Here is a 25,636-nt window from a genome sequence, read left to right as displayed (position 1 = left end):
TTTCATAGGACAATCAGCAAAATGCTAGAATTACAAGTGCAGAAGCAAAAACAGCCCTCTTTGCTGCAGGTTTTAGTTCTTTCAAGTGATGCAGAACAACAAAAAGTTAAAACTCATTGACAGACTATTCTGAACCAGTACATTTCCTCAAAATACTAGAGTATATGCATCACAAAAAACAAAGGTTGGGTTTTTTTTGGCAGGCAAATAGTTTACTTCTGCATTCTGCTTAACTTCTCTGTGATTAGATACAGCAGCAAACCCTTCCTCCCCCTCTGCTGCATTGCCTCCCTGGTTCAATCACTCTGGGATGTTTCAGGGAGACAGTGCTGTTATTAGATGTAAGGTAGCCATAGAGAAAATGTAGAGCAACACTGTCTAATTGTTATATTTTGAATTCTTAAGTGTGCATGGTTTCTATCACTTAAAGCAAATTCTAACTGGCTTATTAGGTGCTTCCCAGAAGAGCAGCTTCCTCAGATTCATGCAAATTCAGAAAGCATTTGAAAAACTTTATTGACTGCACATCACTCATTCAGAAGTTAAACAGAAGTTGGTTGGAGTACACTGATCAAGTTCTACACATAATTGACTCAACTCATCAGTATTTGACTAAAAAGACATTAAAAATCCATGCAGTATTCGGGTCCTCTCTACTTTTTAATAAAAAAACTGATTAAAAAACCGCTGAGGTCTAATAACCAAAGTGAGCCATTGCTCACACAGGTCACAAAGGAAGACAATCTATACATCAGAGAAATTTTGTCCTCACATACAATTTCTCAAGTTACAATTCACTCATGCAGCACATTAAGTAAACAGTACATTAGAATCCTTAGAGCTTACCACTCACTTGCAAATATAAAGTAGGAGTAGCTGATTTGTCTCATTATGCTCCAACATTTCATATCTCATGCTCTAGCTAAAGCTCAGAGCAGTGACAGAGCTGATACAGAATAACAAGAATTTAGAGGGGAAAAAGTTGAAAAAAACAACCAAATCTACATTTCTACTGCAAGCTTCCACTGCTTAGTCATTCTCAGACTTAGCGTAGCTTCAGAAACCAACTATTTCTTGCATTTCTTCCCAAGATTATTTCCTCGTTCTAAGCCTTCACTAAAAATGAGACTCCAAAAACATCTCCAAATAAGACTGCAACAGTAGTCTTGCAGTGGTTGGTGCTAATGAGTCACCATTTGTGTTGTCCTTGCATAATAAGTACAAATATTTACCTACCCACATGTGCAGCTCAGAAAAGCATGCAGTAAAGAGACAGCTTGATTTTACCATGGAACCATTGGTACTAAGTTTCAGCACTGCACCATCTGGTAGTCTTCTTTAAGGAAGACAGTCCAGAACATTACCTGCAAGTTATATCTTTCAAATACATATACAGACACTAATTTTCAAGTTTGTCACAACAATTAAAAAAGTTCAGGTTTCTAGAAAAACAAGACAGTTTAAGTCTTCACAGTGATACATAATTCAAAATAATGGACTTAACAAGCTAACTTTTAACAGCACTAACTATCAGCAGAGGACATTCCACACTTCATACTCACTGCCTTTACCCTTTCTACATGTGCACCACCCAAAGTGATTCTCAGAGTTACTCAAAACTATGAACTCTGTTAGGGAAGAAAAACCTTAGAGCTTGATCAAGCAACTGATTTTCAAAAATAACAAAAGCAAAAGTTGAGTTGCCTAAGATCTCCTTACTGAGACAAACTCTTTAACCTTCAGAACATTTTTGGAAGGCTGGAAATCAGCTCATGTTCTTCATTTCACATCTCCATGAGTTTTCTCTAACCTGCAGATGGAGGTAGAAATTACATGGTGTTTTTTGCCTAATCAAGAGAAAAAAGCTAAAACAGAAGAGCTATATGATAAACAAGTAGTAGGTAGTAGTTAATAATTTAGTATTTACAGAACAATAAAAATACCAGTTTTATGTAGGATCCAACAAACCAACAGCATAATATTTGCATATTTCTCCATTTTGTAAAGAAGATCTGCAAGACTAAGTCCTTAATTTATTCCCAGGAAAACGAAAAGCTTTCCTAAAGTAGCTCATGATTACATCTTACATCAGCCTTTAAACCATACACTTTCAAAACACAATATTAGCAAAGAGATTATCCAATAATCTATCCCATGTGTTTTTTTTCAACTGGCATGCAAAAAGCAGCTTTCAAATATCAAAGCCAACAGTTCCATGATACAGACAAGAGCAGGAAGCTCTTATTCTACAGGAGCAATAGTTTGAGGTTACCATACCTTCTAAGCTTTCACTGTAATAGAAAGTAGTTTGAGAGCCCAAGCAGGATCTCCTCTGACCAAATTTCTAGCTATTCAGTCACAACATCAGAAACAGAGAATCTGCACAGCCTACATTAACCCAACTAAATGCTCTTGATAGAGGGCACTGAGGTTTAGTTTTCCCAGCGCTGGCTAGAAAGTCTCAACAACTCCATAGCTCAGAGAGAAAACTACAGTAAAATCATGGGCTGAAGAAAAAAATAAAAGGAATTTCCACAGGGAAAAAAAATAATTGTATTTGTTGAATGGAACACAGTCCATTCTTAGTACTTGGATATCTGTTTGTCATTGAAAAATATTTGTATGGCCTGTTGAATAAAATCAGGCCATAGAAATATCATTTGTATCATCTATTTTGCTGAGAGAAAGCTAACAGGGACTACAAAAAAACACTGTATCACATTCTGTTCCACCTCACCAAAAAGCTCACAAAGAAGAGCACATATGTAATCCTATGGAGATACTACCAAAACAAAGCAAATCCCCATCAGCCAGTCTCTTCTATAGGCAAAAGAGCCCTACAGTTTGAAAACAGGAGAAAAAAAGGTACTTCTGCCTTCTCTTTCTGCCCTATCCCACTCAGTTCCCCTACTATCACTAGCAATGAAAAGAAACAGCGCTTATAACTACCTGAGAGACAGGGGAAATGCAATGTGTTAACATTTTTAGTCATGCAACCTTGCTTGCAACCAATTGCAACCAATGCTTATTTCTTAGAAGTAGATAACTTTTTCCTCATTTCCAGGCAACAAAGAAGGAAGAAAAAATCCTCATAATTCAGAATAATCCATACGATTGTATATTTACATATATAGATAGATATAGATATAAACTTACCATGAAAGTAAGTCTCTAAAACACCATCTGGGTGTACCTGTTGTACCGAATTATCTCACTCCCTGGCTCTGGCACATCCCAACATGCATGGAAGTGTAGAAACAGTACAGAGTATAGGCTTCCTGACAAAATCTCATGCTCAGCTGAGGCCAATGCAGGTGCTAGTCATTATGGCTAGCAGTATAAGAGTTATATTGTTCCTCTCCTCCCTCCTCCCCCACTTTCAGGTGCAACTGATAAATCAGGGCAGAACTGTTAGGTAATTTAGCCACATGTGTAACAACTTTGACAAAAAAATTGCTTGCCCTGACCTAACAATTATGACATTTTCTGGAAAATTTTTACTGTTTCAGGTTTCTAGAATATTCTTGGTCATAAAATGCAATTATAGTGGTGTTAGGCTTGAAGTCATGACACTATCCATGCCCGTAGCCTTTAAAAAAAAAAAAAAACAACCCATAACTTGATGGTTAGTAAGTCTTTAAAGTTTCCAACAGGGCAATGATCCATAACCTAGCAAAGAACATTCAGCAAACAGCTGAAGCATACCTGACAAGAACTTACATTTAACAGAGAAGGTGACAAAGGTGGAAAAAAATAAACAAACCCCACAACATGCACACAAAGTCAGGGAACAAAAAGATTTAAAGGTAGAGAGATACCCACAAAGCTGACCTTACCACCTCCATCCTAAGCTGTCAGCACTAACAAGCCTGACTCCCCAGCATAAGAAAAATGGGCAACAGAATCTCTGGTGGTCCTTTTTATTTAAGTAGGATGCTGCATTAAGCAACTGCCTTTTTCTCAACTCCACACAATGTCAGAAATGCAGGTGGCTGTAGACCACAAAAAAATAAGTGATCTATATCTACATCTCAAAAGCATAGAATCTCAGCAACAGTAATTTCACATACTTCATGCAAAAAACTGAAATTCCCTTGTGAGATTGAGTTTGGAGGCAAGTTAATTTTGTTCCAATTCAAGGACAATCAGCTTACTGATAACTGCCAGCTAAAAATAAAATTCACCAAATAAATTAAAAGCATTAAAGTAACAGAGTATATCTTCAATTTTCATGGGGTGAAAAAGAATTTGATGTACCTTCTCCTAACTAAATGTAACATTAAAACTACTACAAAATGTTTGTCCTGTGATTTTAATCAGTAACAATTAAATTTCTCAACTGACTCTTTCTACACTACATTTAGAGATGTCAATAGATTTAGCTACAGAAAAAAAACACACAGACATACTGCCACTTAAATTTAGGTATTCTTCACCATCCTCCCACGTCCTCAGCAATTCTTCCCCTCCTCCTGTCTTTCAGAATTAAAAAGGAAAACAATATTTAAGATACTCCAAACAGTCATCACTGCAAAGCTTCCATGAACACAATGCAGAATATCCTATATCATACAGTTATTCAAGATCACATCTTCAAGGGAGGCTCATTTAAATGCAGGAGTTGAAGCAACCTCCAGTGTCAGACTTAAGCATCCAAGATCATTTTACATGCTATCAATGGCTTGATTTCACAGACAAATATAACCGAGATGCCCTTTCTTTATCAGAGGTAGGGTTATTCTGTTTATTTCAGCTTTTATTTTGTTTCTTTTGTTGTTTTAAATAAAACAAACCTCTTCTATGCAGCTTTAACACAGAAATTAATCATGAAGGTATCGACTAGGATTTCTTGTCTGGTATTTGTGGGAAAAACAAACCACAGTCAAAAGACAGCATTGTATTGTAGAATGCATTTTTATCTCAGCTATACATTAGTCTGAATGATACTGTGCAAAAAAAAATAAGCAGACAATGCAAACTTCTAAATTAATAAATCCAAAACCAGAATGAACTAGGGTTTCAAAAGAATTAAAGAAATCCTACAACTCAGATGCCCACATAAAAGCAGATTGGAAACAGTACGCTGTCATCAGGGAAGGCACTTAAAGCAAGGCAGAATACTGGGTTTATTCTGCCTGCCATTACTTCCCTTAGTTATCATCTCCCAACCTTTAGCATGACAGCAGCAAATCCACTGTTATGAAATTAAAAGGCATACTAGTAATAATAACAGAGTTGCATGAAATTCTGCCAAGTGTCAGAAAAGAAAAAGCCTGTTACAACAACTGCTAACAGCAAATAAAATGACTACATGTTATGCACTAACTAGATATAGTTTTATATTAAAAAAAAAAAAAGCAATTTGGTCAGTTTCCTTTAAATTCAGGCTCTTATGCTAGGACTTTCAAGCAGATATTGCTTGTGACTATGAAGCTAATCTTGTATTTTTATTTACAACATAAACATCTTCATCTCCTGTACAGCAACTCACTACTATACATATATGTATATTTTTAAACAGTGATGACCGGTTTCTTAAGTTAAAATTTTAACTAGTTTATAGAGATTCTATAGATAGACAGTACTCTCACACTTCCAAACGTGCTTCAGTTTTGTCTCATTATTCCAGATAAAAATAAAACATCTTTTATCTGTAAGTCAAGAGGAACTATTAAAGGCTGAAAAAGATATTTTTTCTCCCCAACAGGTAAAGAAGGAAGGAGACACTGTCTGAATAAAAGAGCTGGAGTTGAAGCTGCTCACTAGATGAGCTGACAAAGTGAGCAGCTTCTCTTTTAAAAGAAAACCTCAGACCATGCAGAAAACTGGGAGCAGAAACCACAAACGGAACCAACTTTAGAACCAAAGAGGACTCTGGGAACTATGTCAACCTCAGACAACATCCCCACCCATATTCACCCCATTTATGCCACAGAATCACCAACACCTCGTTCAGACAGCAGTCTGTGATACCACATAATTAAAAAAAAAAAAAAGTTCTCATCTCCATTCATCAACATCAGTTTTCATTGCAGCTGCGGAGCAGAAGTGAATAAGGAGACCATAGAAATCAATCTTTCATTTCCAGTATTTCTCATCCTTTTCCTTACTACTTGAGACGAGAGAAGTCACCTCCGAAACTTACCCAGGCTACAGGACGATCAGAAGCAGAATGCAGATAACGAGGTCTCCGGAACCGCCTCTGTGTCAGACAAACCCAGCCGAATGGCAGCCGGGCCATTCCAACCCAGGTACTGCGCCCATTCACACCTCCTGCCCAGGCTGAGGAGCGCAGGGTCACACGCTTCTCAACAGAAGCCTCGGGAACCTGAAGCGATCCCGAGTCTCTCAGCGTTACGCGAGGAACCTCCGCCCAAACTCACCTCACTCCGATTCGCATCGCACAGCGCTACGGAAGGCTCCAGCCCAGCACAGCAGCCTCCGACCGCTGCCTCAGGAACGCCTCCGAACTACGCGCAGCGCCGAAGTTACAATGGTTGCGAAGAGGTAAAGGCATTCGCGCGCCGCCTCGGGAATCCTCTCAGCCCCGGCGCGGGGATCGCTCCCTCGCACAGCCCGGCTGCGCGCCCGGTCCTCCTCCCCTCAGGGAGGCACCTCCATGCCGGGAGGGGGAGAGGGAGGAGAGCCGCCCCTCAGGGCCAGCCCCGAGCCGCTCCTTCGCCGGCGAGGGGCAGCCCGCCTTCCGCAGCCCGGTCCCACCCCGGCGCTGGGAGCAGAAGAACGAGAACCAGAACTCTCCTCCCTCCGCTCGTCCGTCCCTCCCTCCTTCCCTCCAAACCCCACTCACCTGGGAAAGGAGCCAAGGCGCAGCTCCGTCCCCGTCTCCCCCACGCTCAACCTCTCGCCGCCATTTTCCTCGCTGCCTAGATTTAAATAGGAACCAGCCTCCCCGAGCGGAGCCGCCGGGCGGCGCGGAGCACTGTGGGATCTGTAGTGCCCGCGGAGCCCGCCCCTCCGCGCGCTGCATCCCGGTTCTCGTAGTGCCGCTGCGCGCCGGCGGCTGGGCGGGAGCCGCCTCACAGCGCCGGCCCCGGGAGGCCCCCTGCCGCAGTGGGCCCGGCCCTGCCGCGCCTTGCCCTCGGTGTGTGAGGCGCTGCGGCTGTGAGCGGGCGATGGGAAGTCGCACCGAGGCAGGATTTAATGAAAGCATTGTATACGTGTGAAGGATAAAATGCGATAAGGTGCAGCGCTCGATCACAGCTATGGAATGTTTGTGGAGGACTTGCGATACCAAGCACAATCTGCTCGGCTTCAACAGGGAAAAAAACAACGTCTGTTGAAGCAAATGTTCAATGTAATGCAAACAGATTGGAATGAAGTTAAAACGAACATAAATAGCATCGGTTTTTACTTCAGCTATATGGAGGCACGGTTCTCAAGTTAAATGACAGCAGCGTTCGCTGGGCGCCTGTAAGGCAGAAGGCAAGGAGGTGGGACAGGGACCTACACAGCATCACCTCCGACCTGACTGCAGGAGTCTTGCATTCAATGCTTTTTTTAGAACCAGGATTTAAAACATTCCAGACCGAAATGAGCTGTGTGGAGAACATGGTACACATAAGTGTCAGTTACTCAAAGCAGCTATATGAAAAGGCCCTTATCATGTTGAAATTTATAGCGTGAAATAATGGAACTGGCTTAAGTCCTGCCATCTCCTCATACAGAGTTCATTACAGGACCATAAGCACAACTGGTATTCAAGATGGAAAAACAAATAAAGCAATTAAGTATGCCTTCCCATAATTCCTAAATAAATACATTAAACTAGCATTGGCCACCTATGAGTAAGTTACTATTACAGTGTGATACTTCAGCTATCTCTAGAACAAGTAGTAGAAAGCCAAGCAAATCTAGAGATGAAACAAGTCAAAATATGGTCAAATTCTGAAGAAAAAAAAAAAACACACCAACCAAATTTGACCTTAGATTTTACCTTGTCATTAAACTACACAAGAACTTCAAAATTATAAGTGTGTCCTTCTAATTGGGAATTCAATTTTAACCAACTGGTAGAGATTCTTTATCACGACATCAACAAGAGGAAATAATTCATGTTATTAGGGTACCTTAAATGAAATGAGGTCCTGTTGCATCTCCTGAAAGCACAAGATCTGCTGCTTAACGATTCTATTTCTTTCAAGTAACGTTTCCTGCAGGATGTTCTCTCCTTCCACTGTGAATTACACAGAGCATTCATCAGGGCAAGAACAAGAAGTGAGCAGGGTGTGATAGGTTAATGGTAGTATGCAATAACGCTGGAATTTACTTCTGCTGGTTTTTCATTTGGGCAGACTGCATATTCTTCATATTTCTTATACATAGATCACAAGGTCTTTGAATTACACTTACGCTGCATTTGACATCTTAGACTCAGCACTAATCAGAACTTCACATGTCAATACAGTACAAATACTGTGGGTTTTTCCCCCTTTTCATTTTCAATTTCTGTTTTTCCAATTATAAACAGAAACAACTTCAAAGGTAGCTCTCACTTTATATAATGGATATAGTGATAAAATGCCTTCACTTTTCATTAAAATGTGATGCTCTACAAAAATTAATAAACCCCTTGAAATTCTTGCACTTATCTTAAAAGATCATCTTAATAAATGTAGCTGTCGAACTGTAGCAGAACATTTTTATCTATTTGCTCCACCTGCTGGTGCATTTTCTTTTTAAAGCAGTCTTTGGAAGCCTAAATGTATTAAACATTTGGCCAAAAATATACTTATATGCATTAAGGTTAATTTATGTAATTTAATAATTTAATTAAACCCAATTCCAATAATTTCTCAGTTAAAAAAAGCCTAATGGATGTACACACTTAGAGAAATATTCAGGGCTTACATTTTAGACATTGCCATAACTCACTTGGTCATCATTTTCCATCATCTATTATTCTTCTCCAAAAACACTGTTCTCTCGTTCACATGGGGATCACGCTACAAAAATGATTTGTCTCCTGAAATTTTCAAGATAATTTTCTGTTTAGAAAATCAATTGTGCTGGAGATACAGGACATTTTCCTCACATTTAATTGTTCTCTCCTGAGAGACAAAAATAAAAAACACTGATTAACAAGACCTCTTTATAAGAAGGGCTACATCAACTTAGATTTCTTTCCATTCCATCCATTAATAGGATTTATTACTATTATTTTTAAATGTTTTGCAAGGAAACAATAAGAACATCCCCATTAAAAATATCCTTCATGAGCTACAACATTTTCCAAGGCTACTCCAGGAAAGAAGTAGCCTTCCATCCCTTCCTCCTTACCAAATAACTAGAAACAGCATAAAAAGAAGAGAAACAACCCTTCCAAACAAAACTTGAATTTTGTATATATATATTTATGAATATATATATATATATATTCATAAAAGTTGTATTTTAGGGTTCTCTGACCTAATCAGATTAAGCAGAATCTTTTTTGTTTGTCCCATTACAACCAGGCTTTCTGGGAACAAACTGGCACTTTTTGATGAATGTAAGATTTTAACTCACTTTTATTGCTGAATTTTTGATATGTTTTCCATACATTAATGGTTTGTAGCCTGCTTGACTAAAGCTAGAGAGACTATCTTGTGTATTCTAAACTCTAAAATTACCACAGATTGAAGAGAAAAGTTATTCTGGCATTAAATTAGAATAAAAGAAAACCAACACTGATAGGAAATGTTTAAAAATATTGAAGAACGGGAGAATGAGAGTGGAATGGTTAAAAATAAACAAACAGCAACTCCAGACTACATACATACCCTCTTCCTAGACTACCAATTCATTTTGCATGACTAATCTGCTTAACTGACCAGACTACTAAGAATAACTGATTTAGCATGATAAAATAAAAAGATGATTCAACGGCAACAAAGTTAAACAAAATTACAAAGTACCAGTAATACATCAGAGAATAATCTTTTTTTTTAATAAAATGGAAGCAGTCTTCCTCATCAGCGTCTTGTTCAGTGAATAATCAGAAGCTTACATAAGTAAAAAACAGCTCATGCTATTGATTTCATGTTAAAAAGACAAAAAATCTTATCTGAAACATGCATTGTAGTGCTTCAGCAAACTGATTGTACTTCCTAAGCAAATTTTCAATAAAGCATAGTTTTAGCTAATACAACAACTAATGGAGTTATGTTTTCATGATTTCTTAAAAATGCATTTTAACACTCCAATTTTAACAAGAAAAAGAACAGACAAATCACCTGAAATGAAAACAGCAGTTTAATAGGAATTAAAACCCAGTATATTTGTTGCAATCAGCTACTCACACATTAATCAAAATGAACTGGTTTCAAGGTGGAGTGACTCTGCACATTGGGGATAACTGTACTAAAAGAAAATGTTACAACAACACTGTTTGTAACCATTACTCTCTTATTCCGGTCAGTAAATTCATGATGTGTGTTCCAGCTAGTAAGGCTTAGATCTAAATAGCTAAAATTTTCTTCTTGACAATATCAGTGCTCTTTTACCCATTTCTCTTACTGTTAGAACCTTTTGTGGTGAAAGTCAACATTCAGGTGGCACAAGAAATGCAGCAAGTCTGTGCTTTCAATTTAAGTAGATGTAGCAGCCCATTCTAATAATAAGGAACAAGTACAGATGAAATACTGCTTTCTTCACCCCAACTTATTTGCCTAAAACATAATGAAATCAATTACTTACATAATTACACAGCTTTCCACCATACTGAGTGTTTAGAAATTGCTGCAAACTCCGGCTCTTAAACAAGATTTTGTATTTTTAGAACTTACTCTGAATGCTTTCAGTGGACTTACCATGCTATATGGATTCCAGACATACCTCTTGCTCCATTTAAATGAATTAAAAAAAAAAAAAAAATCCCTCTCAGGGAGGTGCAGGGATAACAAACAGACATTGTAGGAACTTTCTGTTGCAGAATATCAATTTTGTAAAAACATATAAACAAGCAGCTTAGACTCTGACAGCATACTGAAGTAGCTGCAATACAAGTATTACAGAAATGTAACACATTTCTGACCACAGAGAAGTTAAAATTATTTTCTTGCCCATTTTTATTGTTAAACTTAAGTGAAATTTGAACATGACTACTGGGTTAATCTAGATCAAAGAGGATCCTATAACAAATTTATGGTTATTAACAACAATATTTTTAAAATACAAACTGATGGCAACCACCTAAATAATTAAAAAAAAAATCAAAATAATAGCTTTGCAGGGTCAATTTTCATAACAGTCTTCTGTCAAATGTTTTTTGATACTAGCTTTTATCTCATACTGGTTTTGATTTTCTTATTCAAAGTTATGTTCTATTTTGTAATTTTGCTGCTCCACTGACAATGATAGCTGTAATTATAAATAAAGAAAATTAAAATGCAGTAAGCAGAAATAAAATTTAGCTTCCCATGAAAAAAATCACAGAAATTAGACCAAAGGAAAACAATAAATAAAATAAAAGCCTAAGTATTTCCTTCAGCTGAAACTTACTTAAAGTTAGTTATCTAAAACGTTTAAGAACTTCGACTGTACAAAGTTCATTAGAAGCAACTTTTTCTTTGATTCCTGTTCTTAAGTCTACTCTCCTTTCTCCAGCAGTGTCGGGTAGCAGATGATTAATGAGGAATATCAAAACTGTAGCAAACAAAAAGAAGTCCTACCAACATAACTTCTCTCAGGTTCCAGGAAAACCTCTGGAACTTCCTGAGGTCTAAGTTGCATTTAGACCTTTATTAGCCACTCACAGACTGAACCCTCAGGAATTCAATCTCTTAAGCTATACTTTCACAAACTTGTAGAAATGACTTCTAGAAATTCTCTGCATTTTATATTTTTTTTGTTGGTTTTAAGCATGAAAAGAATCTGTAGCGGGACAGATGGAACAAGAGTGTATAAACAAGTTACAGTACACTTAACTTCTCCTAGTCCATTTTTTGCCAATTAAATCTGAAATTGTGTTTGACTACCAGCTACATAAGTCTCCATTCTTAATGACCTGAAGTCTATATTCTTTTCCTAAATTGTTGTGAACCTAAGCACATCACACCTAACCACTCAGATACATTAACTGCACATGAATATGGATTCTCATCTTAAAAAAGTTAGGGAGACAAAAGGAATCTATTCATCCTCAAGCAGGCTAGAAAAATAACTTATGGCTAAAGCCCACAGCTGAACTAGAGGTTTAGTGGAACCCAAGCACTCCTTTAAAGCCTTTTTACAGCTGGGAGAACTTCTGCATTTAAAAATAAGTGATTAACATGCGGAACATCTTCCTACCTCTGCAATGAGAGCCATGTGCTATTCTTTATTCTGCTCAGCTGAAGCAAAATCAAACTACAGTATCATATCTGCCATTCCAGACTATAATACTCTTGGAAACTTAAGAACTGTACTGATTTCTATACTATAATGCAGAAAAAGCAATGAAATTATTCACTGGGAGAAAACAGCTTCCAAGTCTAAAGGATAAAAACAAATGCATCTGCAGAAAGGCTGCTCTGTAATGGATAAGGAAAAACAATGTTACAGCCTAAAATCTTCCAGTTGATTTCATATAGTGCTGACTCAGCTGGTAATCCAATCATGAAGAAATTTAACCTTTCTTGGTAGAAACTAACACATACAGATTAATTTCAAAAAGGTATAATAGCCATATGTATAAATATTGAATACAGTGTCAGCATGTGTGTGTGTGTGCCAACAGAAATATGAAATTTTATAGAACTTTCATAACTCCCAAGTGATAAAATACTGGGATTTGAAATTCATATACTTTTTTTCATATTAAAAATACTTTTTCCACTAATTGTCCTTTGACAGTAACTGAGATGATCCTTCAGAGTTCTTTTTCAAGAAAACTGACATTCTTTATATGTGTCTTTATTGAGAAGAACAAGCAAACAAACTGAACTGTAACAGTCTGAAACATATTAGGAACAGAATAGATGAGATACAGAAGGGAATTCAGATGACAGTCTTCTCATGAAGAGAAATCAAACAGTTTTGAGGCATTATAAAAGACAGATTTCAAACAGAAAAAAAAAAAACAAACATTAAATAAGTTTCATGAAATATTTCTCACATTTAGATACATACAGAGCTCAGTGACAGCACTAATCCCAAGGATCACTCAAAGGTAACACTAAATATGGTTAGTTCTGTGTGCCCCCCTGTTAGCAAATAGAGAAGAACATGTCATAATTTTGAAGAAGCTATTACGTTGCAAATATTCTCTACATATCATTGAATGGCTCAGGTTGGAAGCCTAAACATACATAAGAGTAATATCAGAAGACAGATACGTTTGTGCTTTCACAGAAAGACGAGATATCTTATATGAAAACATTTAGACTAGAAAGAACTTAAAAACATATAATTTCAGTAAATATTTATTATGTCACCAACCTCTGTTCACTTCCCTTTTTGTTGGCTTATTCTTAATTATTTTTTCCTTTCTTAATATGCTATCTCCATTTCTTCAGCTGAAAATTTATAGATTTCCACATCATCCAGGTCTGTGTTGGGCAAACAGCACCCAGACAAGTAATCCTAATGAGATTTAAGATTGCATAGATAGTAACATAAAAGTTTCAGTTATTCATTAGTGGACTGCAAATCTGTACCTACATTTTTCCCATAGATCTGTTATTAAAACAATTTAAATCTTCATACCACAGGAAACAGATGCAACAGAAAGCTTTACCCAAGGCAAAGGCACACAATAAATGAATAGGAATTGTATGCAAGCATACCGATAAGTCATGCTTATCAAGGAGTCCTGACCATAGCTTTCAACAGCTGATAGGAAATCGTGCAACTAAAGTCCCTTCTGCCAAGCAGCCTATGAATGAAAAGTCACATAGATTCAAAATCCCTCACACATACAGGCAGTAAGTATTAAGGGTGAGTGTTAACTGATGAGCTCATGATGAAAAAGTAATAAGATTTCTAGCTGCTTTCAAACATTATCTTAAAATTAATCAGTCTTGTGCTAGAAGATGAGTTCTCAAGCTTTCATTGCCTTCATCTCAATTACTGTTTAGTTTTCAGGTTAAATTCTTCTATACTTGCCAGATAGCATATTGGCTTCATGTACTGCCAGAACAATACTTCCAGAATGTCCAAAAGGTATGGAGTGAAGCTGTCCATACACTTAAATATATATATATTCAAATTATTCATATTAATATTTTATTTTATATTTTAACAGTGAACAAGCAATTGCATATCAAATGCTATTCCTGCCTGCACTACTTCTCAAGAGAGAGACTCACTAGTAACATATTTGCAAGTCAAAAACTCAGAAGTTTCTGGTCCAAAACTCAACCAAACCTTCTTTTAATACTAAAGGAAGCTATACCCTGATTACAGCATTTGTATGCAGCTATATACAAAACCAAACCCTATGAAGATGTCACACCAGAAACAAGTTGGTGTCTACAAATGGATTTTACATTTGTCACTGCTACAGGAGATTTTTACCTAGTGCTGCTCCAAAATTGGTAAGGTATTTGCACTATAAAAGTGAAGTTCTGAGAAGGAGAAAAAAGGTAACTTTCAAATAGTTAAGCTTTCCTATTACACAAAAGCAGAATAGATTTTACTGAATCTCACCAATAGCATAGGTGACACTGTACTGCACAGTAATAAAGATGACAATGTTCTTTGCTGTGGCCTGAAAATTTGAAAAGAAACAAGAAAAAGGTATCAGATTCTTCAAACAAACAAGATAATTATGCCATCAATAAATGTCCTCCCTTTGATAGTCTATATCAAAGTGGTCCCAAAACTGTTATTCATCTCTAACAAATGTGGAGATTCACCTTGTTGCAATTCCTTTAACACTTGCTACATAGGGTCAGGATTTGAATTATGTCCTTTTAGCTAAGGATCAAATTACTCATTGTTCTACTAATGAACATTTTAAAGTGTTTAGAAGTGTCAGTGGATTTTATTTATTTCAAAAGTTATGAGACTGCATTAATTCAGATGGAAAGTTTCACCTTGCAAGACAGCATCACTTTCTTGGCTAAGTGTCCATATAAACAAATGGAATATTCAAACTATCATCATAGAACTCGCTCATGAATTTTTATCTGGTAAATCAAGCAAGAAAAATCAACTACTTTCTAAGATATAAAGTAACCAATCTAAAGTAACTAACAGCACACCTTTACATTATTTTTCTTCAGTGGCAAAACTAGTTTAAAAAAAAAAAAAAATACTCATTACTTTCAGCCATCCCCACATTCCTGATAATTTCTGCCCATTCCCATACTGCAGCATATCTAGCCCTTAGCTATGGCAGTAGAACTGTTAGCAGTCTGGACTACTGTATGACCCTACAGCTGATAAGAGGTAAATATGTTTGCTTAATTTAACTGAAAATACTTAATTATCCAATTTGCACAACTTGAAGAACACTTGTGCTGATCTAACTGATAAAGTAGTAAAATATAACACAGGTACATCACAGAATCACAGGTTGGAAAAGACCTTAAAGATCATCGAGTCCATCCACAACCTAACCAAACTACCCTAACAGCCCTCCACTAAATCACGTCCCTGAGCACCACATCCAAACAGTTTTTAAACACATCCAGGGATGGTGACTTCCCTGAGGAGCCTATTCCCATGCTTAACAACCCTTTCTGTAAAGAAGTTTTTCCTGATATCCAACCTAAACTTACCCTGGTACAACTTAAGGCCATTTCCCCTCATCCTGTCACCAGTGAGAAGAGACCAACCCCACTCTCGCTGTAAGCACTTTTCAGATACTGGAAGAGAGCAGTAAGGTCTCCCCTCAGCCTCCTTTTCGCCATACTGAACAGCCCCAGTTCCTTCAATCTCTCCTCATAGGCCATATTCTCCAAGTCCTTCACAAGCCTTGTTGCCCTTCTTTGGATCTGCTCCAGCATCTCAATGTCCTTTCTATACTGAGGTGCCCAAAACTGAACACAGTACTCAAGGTGGGGCCTCACCAGTACTGAGTACAGGGCAGGATGACTTCCCTAGTTCTGCTCATCACACCATTCCTGTTACAAGCCAGGGTGCCATTGGCCTTCTTGGCCACCCAGGCACAATGCTGGCTCATATTCAGCCCACTGTCCATCAGTACACCAAGGTCCCTTTCTGTCAGGTAGCTTTCCAGCCACTCTTCCCCAAACCTGTAGGGATGCCAGTGCATCAATGCCAACTTAAAGTGTCCACAGAATGAGAGTGTGAAAAACTCACTGCCAACTATCTTCATTGAACAAGGGCATTTTGACAGCACTGTGCAACTCCTTAATTTGGGAGCATGCCTCTTCCCCATCATTGTCTATGCCAAAAGGACAACACTGAAGTGGTCAATAGTTCTGACTTCACTGTGCTGCCTTCTATGACTGGAGACGACTGCAGGCTGATACAGAATCTGGAGCTGTTTCTGTTCTCTTCGCAGTTTGAGCCATCTATAAACAGATGTATGGTTACAACTCTTAACTGTGAAGCTTGTACTTCATCTTTAACAAAGTACATAAAATACCTTCTGCATAATTACTTAATTACCATAATTCTTGTTAACCCCACATGTTCACTGCAACCTCATTTCATTCAAAAATGGGACAAATCATATGCTTCCTTTGGTGGAATCCACTCAAACATAATAACATTCTGAAGGAATGCTTAGAAGTTAGCTTTCCTACGAGTAAGTTGTTTTTAATGCTCTTTAGGAGAAGATGGCAATAAGCATCTTTGCTAGAAGCCAGCAGGTTAGCTTTTCTGTTTGTCTACAAAGTATAGGACACAATGCAACCAACGTTCCACCCTGCTGCAAGTATGGGAGCCCACTTAAGTGGTATTTTGTGGCAGGATAGCCAAGGGTACAAGGACAATGTAAATTTCTCTAGGAGGAGGAAAGAAATCATATAAAACCTTCTATGGAATGACACCAAAGGCTTAAAAAGAAGTATTTACTAAAAGAAACATTTATTCAGAAGACAAGCATCACTGTTGTCAGAAAGGAGCAGAGTTGAGCACACAGAAAATTATAACATTTCTTAGAGGGAAAAAAAGAAAAATTTAATATGTTAACTTCTAATTTTTAACTGCCTCTTTTCCGTTCTCTATAATCAGTGAATCTTACACACATCAACAGACCTTTTAACATTCAGCAGCACTAATGCAAGACAGATACACAGTCTTATGTTTAAGAGTTTCCCTTAAAGAAATTCTTATAATTCCACTTACAGCATTATAGTGGTCATTTCTAACTTCAGCACACTTACAGCTTTTTCATACGGCCTCGAGAATAGGAACAAACGAAAGCCACCCTGAAAGAAAACCCTGCATTTAACGTAGTACTGAGCACGAACAGCTCACTTAATAGTGAAAAGTTTCGGACACGCTTTCTTTAGCTTACTAGCATACAATGCCTGCAGTGCCGCATTTGGAAGCCTGTCATTTTCCCTCAGAACTTGACGCTACTTGTAGTTCCGCTAACCTTACTCAACTAACGGGGCGCGCCGCGCGGTACCTCGAACACGAGCCCCAACGGGAGGCCCAGCGCCGGGCCGGACGCGGCGTCTGCATGGTTCTGGATGACAAACTCGTAGCTTAGTACGGCCGAGCTGCTATTTTTTCTGAGGAGACCCGAGCCGCCGCTAAAAGAAACGGCACCTCTTCCCGCCTCCCCAGCCAGCTTCATCTTGCACGCTGTAAACATAACCAGCCCAACGCTCGCCCCTTTTCGAGCTTTAACCAATCAAGCTGAAGAACAAAATGATTGACAGCACCAGGAGCGAATCGTTAGGCGGACTGGAAGAGCGGGCTCGGAGGGGGTGGGTGTTTCACAGGCAGTTGGGCAGGCGGGGCTGGAGGCGGGTTTGCGGTAAGTGATGCGGGGTCTCGCAGCCGCGGTGGGTGGGGCTCGCTCTGAAACCCGCCGCTGAGCGCCGTTAGCGAGCGCGGGCTGTGCGTGAGGCGCGGTGAGTGCTGAGGCGGCTTCGTGCTGTGGAGGCCGCGCTTGAGGCGGTTCTGGTCTTGGGAAGTGTGCGAGGCGCGCTGGGCCGTCAGCTCTCCTCACGAGTTCTAGAATCAGTAGGATTTTATATAGAGAGTGGGTTTGGGGCGCTCTGAGGTCTTACGAGCACGGAGATGGGTCATCTGCTGGAATACGGCAGGAGAAAATAAATCATTTTATCTATAAGAAAAAGGTATGCTGCTCACTAAAACTTGAGTAGCTTTCCGTTGCTGCTTGCTGTAGCTGCAGATTGACAAGTGGCCGTGATTCCCCGCAGCGCCTTCTCTTCTCCTGCCATGCCCTAAAGAGAGGGGCAGGGAGCGCTCGGTAGACCTGAGAGCCCAAAACCACAGACTTAACACCCTGCTTTCATAGCCCAGGATACAATAAACTGATACCTTCTTAAGCATTCGTTTTGCGAGCAAGCTAATTCGAATGCTTTTCTTACATAGGGATATGGTTTTTTTTTCCTAAGGATCCTTATGTGTAGGGCTCTAAAAGCTCTTATTTCATACAGCTTTGACACAAGTAGATTTTAGATAGTTTTATTGCATAAATTTCAGCTCTTATACTTGCAGAAGCTCCAAACAAGCAATATTGTTTGTATTTTTATTTTGAAGCAAAGCTAAAGCAATTTAGGAGCAGATAACATCAATTACTTAATCTCTTACTAGAGGCATGTTTTCCTTTAGGAGAAGGTAAGATTTTAAATTTTTTTTTTATATGTTAATCAAATTTAAAATTGGTAATTAATCTAGTAATTACATTATTTTAGCACAGTGAACTTTAACGCAGATTTAGACCATGAGTCTTAACGAGGCGATCAGATACAATAATTTACAGTCATATTAAACTACTATTTGTGCCTCAAGAGCTGTCCGGTGACTTCTTACATATTAGCTTAAGTTTTTTTTTTACATAGACATATGCTGTATGCTTAAGAGGAGATCATTGTTGTCTAAAATAATTATTTCAATTGACAAAAACCTTGAACCTATGTTTTTTTTTCTGTAAAACATTGTGTTGGGGGCAGGAAGAATAAAGACATGATGCAGACTTCTGTTTTACTTTTTAACCCTTTGGCACAGCTTTCTTTTTCTTCTCTGGTATTTGATGACAGGGTCATGTTAAAATAGTGAGGTGATCAATTCTGTCTATTATAACGTTTTCAGCACTTTTGATATTGATTGAACTCTGACAAATGAGTAAGCCCTGTTTCCTAAAGCACTGTACATATGTTTAAGAAAGGTAAGCAAAACCCCATGTTTCTTACAGTTAGTTTTCTGAGGAATCTTCTCAGCAGTTATGTTACTTAATATTTGGAATGTGAGATAACTAGATGGGTCTGCATAAGGACAATATCTTTATTTTTCTGACTACTAACTTCTCTGCTTGGTTTATAGTTATGTGTTTTTGTTATTTAAGCTCTGAGTCCTGGGTTTAATGAGCCAAGTTCTCTTAACGTCTTTGATTCCACATCTTCTGTATTATACGTGGACACACACAACTTACATCCCACATGGTCATTTTAATTGTCCTATCCTTTAAATAAATGAGCTTAGCAAACATAGATATTCTTAATGGGGAAAAAAAAAACCCAACAAACATCTAAATGAATAAACAAATGAAAAACTTAGCCTCCTTCTAAGAAATCATTATTGTGCTAACCTTTCCACTGTCAATATATCCCTTTTTTTTTATATAGTAAAGGAATGAAACTGAAAATTAAGTTTAGCCAGCAAGGTTGAGAACAACTGCATAATGCTTAATACTTACTCAACTCTTTGGTTGTTAATTTGTTCTTCTAGTATCTAGAAAGCAAAGTGAAATCAGTATCTTTTGCAGAACTGTAGAAATCAACCTGAAATCTGCTTACCTACTTGGAAGTAACTGAGAATGACTCCTTTATTTTATACTTCAGTTAAACAAGATGGATTAATTCAGAGTTTGAGTAAATCTGGTGAAGAAAAAACTCATTGTCATGGGGTAAGTAACATAGTTTGAAAATCATGATCATTTATTAGTAGTCATATCTGTTTACCTTTGGGAGGCTGAGGGCCTGAAAGCTTGCAGGGCTTTTAACAGAACCAAAAACATGTGTTACTTGCTATTAAGACCTAAATAGAAATTTTGGAAGTAAAATCTGTCATGTATCTAAGATAAGTACCATCCAACTTGGCTCATGAATCTTTGTTAGAAGATTTGTTATGTTGATTGTTAGGTTTGTAGAATAATTTTGGCTTTATTTCCAAATAAGCCTTTTTCCAGTCTTTATGCAATTTGATTTTTACGTGTACAGAATGTATGCCTATACCCTCCTGTACTAATAGCACTGCAAAAACAGCATATCTTACTTGCTTACAGAGCTGTCCTTAAAACTGAAACCTTACTTTTGTTCCAGATCCCGCTCAAGCCCATTAACTTCTGATACCCAGTGTTATCTAAGTTTGTTACTTTGGCCTGAATGTAGCATACAGTTTAAATAAGGAGTGAAGAGGCTTGTGTTTTTTAAAGTCTTTTTCATGCATCTTGTGATTCATAAGGAAGCATAAAAAGAATTTCAGTGTGCTTTTGGATGTTTATGCTCAAAAGGAAGAGAGAATGCGCATGCTTTTTTTGTACCTTCTCTTTTATATTCCAAATAGATCACTCAAGTCTGAGTAACACTAAATTTACCTTGTCATTTACAAGGGGAAAGTATTTTATTCTCCCTTCCATGTCTTTAGCATTTATTAAATGGACAGAATAAAAAGGTATTGAGGATTGCAAAATAGTAACAGTAATACAAGAAAACAGATTGATCAAAACTAAATATGAAACTGCTGATTGGAAAAACACTTCTGGTTCCCTGTAATATTTCTGTCAGCTTAACATTTCTATTAATTGTTACTGTTCACTACTTACTCAATAGACACAAGAAGGGCTTAGATACATTAATAATTTTTAATTTGCTTAGAACAGATTTTATTGTCCTTGAAAGACTGTAATTTCCATGCATTATAAAAACAGATGAATGTTCTGGGTGAAACTGTGGCATCCCAGAGATAATAGGACCTGGATTTCACCCTAGGGTTTTATGTAATAAGCTATTAAACTGACATTTCAATAGATGACCCTACAATGCAAAGACTAATATTTCATTAATACATTGATAAGTTAAGTAGTCTGTCAAGAAAAAACTAATGACTAGAAATAATTGAAATTTAAATTAAACCCTTTTTTTCAGTCAGATTTTTTTTTTGTCTGGTTGGAAAAGCACTCATTTTTTCTAGATTTCTAAAGATTGTTCTCACCAAATTGATGTTTATAAAAATATATTGTTTTCTTGCAAATCTGCTGAGCTAATGTCTATGAAGTAGTGCGTCAACATCTTACATTGGTATTGCTTAGATGTGGAATCACCTAGCAGCAAGTATCCTAAAATAGGTTAAAAATAAAGATTTAATCCATTGTTGATCCTTTTCATTTCTGAAGTGCAATAAACCACAAAGTTTTGAAGAAAATTTAGGGGTTTAAGTATTAATTTAAAACCCTGAATTAGGATGTAGAAACTACATGGAATTAAAGTTCTTGTAAATAAAGTTTGTATAACCCAAACTGCAAAAGAAACAGGAAAGAAAAAAAACGCTTTATGTTCTTTACATTTTGTCCAAAACCAATTATCTTGCCACTGTCACTGTGTCAGAGAGCAAAACTGAGCAGTATAATCTTAACTTTCTTATTTAAGTGCTGTTGATTTATTTTTTCCCCATAAAAATTATGAAATTGGTGTATCCCAGCTTAATCATTTGCTCTGCTCTGTACAACAGCCAGGGAGACATTGATGCTGGGAAGAAATATTTCTAATGAAATCAAAGAGGCATCAATAAAGATTTGTTTACATAGGACTGGATATTTAACTATAGCTTACATGGCAAAAACATGTATGGAATGAGATTTAGCCATGATTTCAAATACTTGATGTGGCCAGCAGAAGATTATGCCCTAGAGTAAAGAGATGTATGCAAGTTCTTGTCTTCCATCACAGTGCAGGACAGATTGTTCTATGCTTACCTCACTAAGAAACAACTGAACATAGCTACCAGGTTTGTTTTGGAGGCTCAGAGCAGCCACTGCTGATGGAAGAATCAGGCAAGTCAGTGTAGGATGAGTCTGCCTTGGTCTTGGTATTGTTACCATGATGGGTTTTAACATGCTCTACCTCACTTCATGCTGCTTCAGAACAATTGGTATCTCTGTTGCATGAGGAAACTTTACCCACAGACTTTCTGTGATTATCAGGAAAACCAATGAAGTATTTTTGCCAAAATCTTGAATTGAATACTGAGTGCTATTACAAAAAAAATTTTGAATTGCATTTTCTACATTTGTGATTATTTGAACGTACTTTTTTTTTTTTTTCAGTGAAATAAATGAACACTAGGGGATGCTGCATTTCTACCAAAGTTAGAAAACAATGTAGGAAAAAATGCCAAATATCTGAAATTTTACCATTTCCTTTGACATAAAAGGTGAGGGGAAATAATTTTGGTCGATTGATATAGTAGCAGTATTTTATGGCTGCATATCAAGTAAGTAGAAATAGATCATTTTTTTAATCATTTACGGAAAGTTTGGGGCAGATGTCATTTTAATTTATGCATTAAGAGGTTTATTTTAAGGTATTTTTCTTACAGAAATATCCAGATCAGCTTCCGGATCCCATTTCAATAGGTTACATACAAGAGTAGGTGAAGTACATAGCGTGTCTGAAATGTTCAAAACTATAGAGATATTGAGTTCAGAACTCTTTATGTTAGAAACTATCCTTAGGCAACAAATACAGCACAGCATGCAGGTTTGAGATTTAAGTTGTTTCAGGACAAGCCTGGTTGTTTTGTACAAGGATTTGTGCAAAAAGAAGAGAACCAAGGAGTCAGTCTCAATGATCTTCATTGACCCCTTCCAACTTGGGTGTTCTGTGATCATAAGCCAAGTACTGAAAGTATTTTACTTACAGGAACACAAAGAACAGTGCACACAGAACTGTAGATGAATGGCAGGTGCTGCATGGGGAGATTTCTAGCACTGAGGAGTCAAAGCACTGAAAGTCCAAATTTGTCAAATATTTGTGTGTAATTTTCTGTTTATAGCCGTGTCTTTGGGGAATAAAGAGGGCAGTACAGCCAATGTGATTTAACAACCCCTCTTCATTGAAAGGGGCACGCGCTCTCTCTCCCTCCCTCCCTCCCTCTGCTGTTTGTTGCTGCTGAGTCTAACCCTGCTGTTGCATGCAGTTTAGTAGAGTTTAGTAGAACTGGCTCACTGAAGTTCTACGCAAATAATAAATCTACTGCAATGGAAGGAGTGGGAATATGTGTGTAGGAATGGGGTTGGGAACTGCAGAACCCTTTCAATGGCAATAAGCTCTTAAAAATTTAATGATCCTGTTTACTTACATTCTAAGACATTACTTGAGAGCTGAGCCCCAGGCATGTGTACTGATAATATCTATGGTTTGATACAACTGTAGTTTAGAAAACATATTATTCTTTGTGAATTAGTTTTTTCCTTCTAGATAAGGCTTACAAGTATGGAACTACCAGAGCAATCAAGGAACAGATAATGTATTCCTTTAGATTGTTTTGGTGGGCTAGTTTCAAATGCTTCTTTTGTCAGTCTTTAGATCATGTGATTTGATTTGTACCTTAGACTTAAAATTGTTGGTAGAGGTTTTCCTTATGTATTTTAAATGTTTTTCTACCATCACATGAAGAACACAAATGCAATGAAAATAAGAATTTAATTATAACAACTAGCAATTTTTTTTCCAGCCTGTGAACAGACGTTGTATAATGTTGCTTAAGAACATTTTTAGAATTCTCTTTTTCTTCCACTGAAATGTTTTGGTATTTCCTGAATGAGTAGTGACACTGAAATGTATCATCACATCTTGTAGTGCGAGAATGTTATGTTCCAGCAAATCTTTAAAAGCCAGGATTAAGCATGACTATAATACAAGAGGTCAGAATACTGCTTCAGAAAGGGGTGAACTGACATTTTTCGTGAGTTCTTGGGCCTGTGGTAAGTTACTCATAGAAATACGTTTATTCCCTATATACTATTGTTTGGTTGCATACAATCTCAATTTTGAATTCCTGGCATTTTCCACTCATAAGGATGCTGTGGCTTTATAGTAATGAAGTGTAGCAAAGTTCATTTAATAAATAAATTGCAGAGCAGTCTTGCTGTGTTTACCTAATTTATGAGGGTTGCTCCAAAAGTAATGCATCCTATTTTATGATGTTGGCCCACAACTTAATGTGATGTTGGTGGTATGGCAGTAGGGGCTGAACCTTTCCACCAGTATTCCATTACATTTTGTTGCTGTGTGACAGATGGCAGCAGAGAGTCTGACAAAATGACATCTGGCATGGAAGTGTGTATGAAATGGGGGTGTGGAACTGAATTCCTCCTTGTTGAAAAAATGGCATTCATTGACATTCAACGAGATGCTTGCTGAAAGTTCATGGAGACCAAATAGTGTAAGCAATGAGGTGGTGGGTGGTGCGTTTCAGCAGTGGTGGCAATAACATGAAAGACAGGCCATGTTCTAAATGGCTGTGCATTTTTTTATGAGCACAGCATGCAGGCTCTTGTTCATGGCTGGTGAAAATGCACAGCTAATTGTAGTGACTGTGTTGAAAAAGAGCATTTTGTAGCTTAGAATTTACTCTATCAAATAGCGTTATTGTGTTCTTTGTAGCTGCTGTAGTTTCCATGGAAATAAATAGAAGCATTACTTCCAGAGCGACCTATGTACATACTTGTATCTCATTGTGTTGTTGGCAAGGTGGTTTAATGCTGCATGATTTCTTCTGCTCTTTCAGCAGTATGTTATTTGATATGATATAGATTTCTCTACAGTAAACCTCCCTTTTTGAAACAATTTTACAGTGGCATGGTTTCAGTCAAATTCTCATTCCCGTCTCCTTATAAGGAAGGCTCATTGAATGTTGTCTGCAAGTCTAACACTGCATGAAAAATAATAATTTGTAAAGGTGCCAAAATGAATTCAACTAATTATGGAGATGTTAGATAATGTGAGAGAAATGCGTGCTAATCGTGGCTGAGACTTTTACGTGGCTTCACAGACAGTGCCACAACTGTAAAATGTGTTTCTTCTCTTCAGAGATATGGTTATATTTTAAAGATTTTTTTCTTCACGCCCTTTCACCATGAGTACAGATCTATAGTGTCATTTAGGTATGAACATAACATTGTTAATGAGGTAAATCCTGTAAAAATGTTGATCCAGTGCTTGAGCATGTAGTTCCACAAAATTTTCTTCCAGGTATAGTGATCCCTTAGATTATCATGGGCTGCCCTTTTCTGCCCCATTATCCGTGCCACTACATGTGTTGTTGCAGCAGTGTTGTGACCTATTGTGACTGGGTGCTTTTCCTGGGTTAAAGTTAGTATTCAGTTCACTGATCCTGTTCTCTGTGGAACTATACAGACAGGTCTGCAAGAAGTGTGATTCAGCTGACTGCTATGGCTGGAAGGAATGGGGATATGCTGGTGAAACTATGGGTTAAGCCTTTGTGAAAGTGATTTTATTGCATGTTTGTGGTGGGGAAAAAAAAA

General features: G+C 37.6%; 1 protein-coding gene across 26 annotated transcripts in view; it reads right to left on the bottom strand.

Annotated features, from left to right (window-relative positions):
* The window catches only part of NCOA3 (nuclear receptor coactivator 3), an 85,650-nt gene extending 67,833 nt beyond the window's left edge, over positions 1-17,817 (bottom strand). For 9 of the 26 annotated variants that reach the window (XM_031590542.2, XM_031590594.2, XM_031590585.2 and 6 more), the window contains exon 1: positions 6,809-6,933. The gene's annotated coding sequence lies outside the window, so the exon portion shown is untranslated. Of the gene's footprint in view, positions 1-6,145; positions 6,363-6,383; positions 6,762-6,808; positions 6,934-8,087; positions 8,195-8,868; positions 9,097-14,625; positions 14,687-16,245; positions 16,434-17,238 lie in introns of those variants that run through there. The other 17 variants (XM_031590562.2, XM_090152169.1, XM_031590571.2 and 14 more) reach the window with 9 other exon arrangements.
* Positions 17,818-25,636: the final 7,819 nt, after the last annotated feature.

This window comes from Phasianus colchicus, chromosome 17 (genome assembly GCF_987193195.1).
Source record: "Phasianus colchicus chromosome 17, bPhaCol1.hap1.1, whole genome shotgun sequence".
NCBI classification, from domain to species: Eukaryota; Metazoa; Chordata; class Aves; order Galliformes; family Phasianidae; genus Phasianus; species Phasianus colchicus.
Note: the sequence above shows the minus strand (reverse complement) of the source record. Positions and strands in the feature narration are given on the sequence as shown.